This window comes from Amblyomma americanum, chromosome 6, assembly GCF_052857255.1.
Source record: "Amblyomma americanum isolate KBUSLIRL-KWMA chromosome 6, ASM5285725v1, whole genome shotgun sequence".
NCBI classification, from domain to species: domain Eukaryota; kingdom Metazoa; phylum Arthropoda; class Arachnida; order Ixodida; family Ixodidae; genus Amblyomma; species Amblyomma americanum.
Window position 1 is genome coordinate 97,108,726 of NC_135502.1, and position 3,631 is coordinate 97,112,356.

Sequence of the window (3,631 nt, forward strand, 5' to 3'; positions counted from 1 at the left end):
TTGGCCAATCCCCCCGCGTGGGTATGTGCCAATACCTGGGGTGAAGATGAAGAGGGCTCCGGAATAATTTCGACCACCTGGGGATCCTTAACGTGCACTGACATCGCACAGCACACGGGCGCCTTAGCGTTTTTCCTCCATAAAAACGCAGCCGCCTCGGTCGGGTTCGAACTCGGGAACTCCGGATCATAGGCGAGCGCCCTAACCACTGAGCCACCGCCAGTACGTTCAGCACACACATGTTTTTATTGGACACACCCCGCGCAGGGTTACAGAAAAGAGCTCTGTGCACACTCATATCCCAGTAGAAACGCGTATGCAATGGCGACGTACCCGCCGTGGTGGCTCAGTAGTTAGAGCGCTCGGCTTCTGATCCGGAGGTCCCGGGTTTCGAACGCGACTGCAGCGGCGGCGTTTTGATGGAGGCGAAACGCGAAGGCGCCCCTGTGCTGTGCGATATCAGTGCACGATAAATATACCCAGGTGGCCGAAAATGTCGAGGTGAAAAGCTTCTCTTCGTTAGGTAAAGTAGTCGTCGCGTAGGCCGCAGAATGACCTTGAACGACCTTCAGCCCAACCACGTTGGCCGTGTATGACCATATGTGGTACAGTTATGATGTGTAATCCATGACCCCTGACATTGACCCATGAACTTTAGTTGATCTTTGACCTCCAACCTTGAGTTGACCATTGATCTTTGATACTGGATGATCTTTGGGTTAAATTGGAAGCTATTCTCGTCAGCTTGGACCCAGACGTTCAGTATCGGGCAAAAGCAAGAGCGTAGCAGGTCGCCGACAGACAAACCGCCGGCCACCTAAATCGGCTGAAGAAACCCAAGAGCAGCATCTTCTTACTGACAAAATTTTCTCTGTTTCTGCCCTTACGGAGCGATTCACGTGTCCGCCGATATGTAAAACATGTACTGCGCAATTTGCTTTCCCCAACAGCAAATTTTCCAACGCCGGGGAACTCGAATGCTCCTACACGATATTCCGCGCTCAACCATGCAAAGTCAGCCAATTTCGCGATGTTATACATGCCGATATCATCAGACCTTACAATTCACATATTCGACACAGCCCACAAGGCTCAGCGGTCGTATGAAATTCCTGTGTCACGAACTGCTGTGGCATCTAATTATGAACATATAGCGATAACCACGTTATGTTCCGAAACAACCCAAGTTGTGCTGGTATTACAGCAAAGACGCCGAAAGTGTCCTCGTATTTCCTCAAATATGGCGCCTCAAACTTCCTCAACACTGTGCGCTGCTCGAGGAGATGAAAAGCTTAATACCATCTCTGAATAGGCGAGTAGATTTTAAAGCAATACGAGATTTGTTCACAGTTGTAGGAATCACTTGTGCCACAAATTCCGCAAGAATATGAAAATTTAGAAAATTGGTATTTACGGAAAGCAAACGGCACAGTATCTCTCTCACATATAGGCAACACCTGAAGCGCGCCGAAAGGAAGGAAGAGGTGCCGTAGTGGAGGGCTCCGGAAAAATTTCGGCCGCCTGGTGATCTTTAACGTGTACTGACATCGCACAGCACCCGGGCGCCTTTGCGTTTCGCCTCCATCGAAATGCAGCCGTCGGGTTCGAACCCGGGAACTCCAGGTGTGACTGGCTCACGACATCAGTGGACACCTCAGTCGCGATTTGAGTAGGCGGTGCCGTCCGCCTGCACATTGAGGCAGTTATGCATCTCTTCTTTTCGCAAAACCACCGGAAGGCTTAGACTCCGTTGATTTTGAGGAAATCAAGGCTCATAACTGGCTCTTTGGGTCAGTGGACACCACAACCGAGCTTAGAAGTAGTGACGGTGGTGTCCCCCCTGCAAAGAGCCGCGCTAATGCACAATATATTGTGCCTAGTAATGCTAAACCGCCAGCCACTTCTTGTTTCGTGTGGACTGAAGTGAAATTCAAATAAAATGTGGTAATGACGATGACAGTGAACCACTTATTCTTGACCCGCCAAGCGGTTTTAAAGAGTGAAACAGAAGTTATGAATGGCGGCGTTTCCTCCAGATGACCTACCTTCAGATAGCAGATCAGCTGTTGTAGACGGCTTACAATGTGTCTCAGAATGATGGTGATACATCTGACAAAATGAACTGAAAGTCGCCTTTAATTCAGTTTGTTTACTAAGTATTTCTTCTTTTGTTAAGGGTTCATTGTTAAAACAGACTCGGGTTCACTGACCTGTGACTTGACAGAGCTCTAAATGTGAAGTAGTCGTTTTTTCCCTCCCGCATAAGCATGCTGCAGGCTTCCTCAAAGAATTAAAAAAAACTAGTAAAGATGACACCTTGGCGTTAGGTAATCATCATCATCAACGGTCGCACACTCTCTCAGAACGTTTTCGTCTTCGACGACCAATTATTCGTTCTACGCCCTGCTCGAGGAGCGCGAGCATCGCGCGAGCATCGCGAGAGCACCAGCGCTGTCCACGCGCAGCAGTCTGCCAGCGCTGCGCGAACGAACGGCTTTGTTCTTTCGTGGCGGCGACTCGACGCAAGAAGGTGAGCCCGTCGTTTCCGTTCTTTGTCTTTCGCAGAGCTTCGCTGCCTATTCTGAGGGCGAACAACTTTGACTGTAGAGGTTGAGGCTACGCACTCACCGCGGGCGATGCTCTCTTGGCGAAGTAGGCAGGACAGTGCTATCCGTCTGTTCAGCGCGACGAAGCGCAGTTGAGGGGAGCTTGCTCTCGTAACGCCCGAGAAAGGAACGGTTTACTCGGCACTGGCTTCGAATGAAGGTGCAAGTTCGCGTCAGCCTCTAATTAGCAAACGAAGGCGGTTCGAAGCTGCCGAGACTGCTTGAGCCTCATAGCTGCATGGAACGCGTGCTCAGCTAGAAATCGTCTTTTTGCACCAGCGTTATGGCACCACTCTAGTTCAGGCTTACCTCAGAATTCAGTGAGGCTTCTCGATCGCAGCAGCCATGCGGTTCAAACTGAGTCTATCTCTGCCAGCGCAAATTATCTCTGCCAGCGCAAAACTAGAGATTTTGTTTTAGAACCTGATGCCCATTGGCGTAAGCGAAAGTTCCATCTTTTGGAGGAAAAATTTCCGTTTGGGGACTTTATTCGCTGCACCAGCTTGAAAACTCCGTCAGTTTGAAAAATTGAGACGATTTAAGTTCTTACATTTGCTGACCTTGCGCAAAAATCCCCAAATGGAACATGACTGTTCAGAACGAGCGTTGCTGGTCGCGCCTCTCCTACAGCGCCTATTGTGTTAGAGCCATTGGTAATTTCATGACGTTCCGCCTCCCCAAGCGCACAGACCTATCACCCACACTGCACAACAGGATATATTAACATTTAAGCCTCCCCCAAAGCCACTGATGCAGGGCTTTGGCAGCCCCTCTGTAATACCCCTGGATCTGCTGTGGCTTGTCACTCAATCGCACAGGAGCGTGATTTATAGTCACGACCACACACGTTATATACCCCAGTTCTACCACGTTACATCCCAAGTCTGCTAAGGCAGATGCTCAACTGCCTCATATGCCAGTAAAGTGACTAACTCGTGCGGGAACTCTCAGACTCTTTGGTGGTCGCCCGGAATTATTTTGCGTTTGGCTCTACTATAGATTGAGTTCAGTGTAATCGATATTTA

The 3,631-nt window shown here is 49.6% G+C and overlaps 1 protein-coding gene across 1 annotated transcript in view; it reads left to right on the top strand.

Annotated features, from left to right (window-relative positions):
- Nucleotides 1-2,516: 2,516 nt before the first annotated feature.
- Nucleotides 2,517-3,631, top strand: part of LOC144094395 (uncharacterized) — a 99,428-nt gene continuing 98,313 nt past the window's right edge. The window contains exon 1 of the mRNA XM_077628360.1: nt 2,517-2,530. The gene's annotated coding sequence lies outside the window, so the exon portion shown is untranslated. The remainder of the gene's footprint in view (nt 2,531-3,631) is intronic.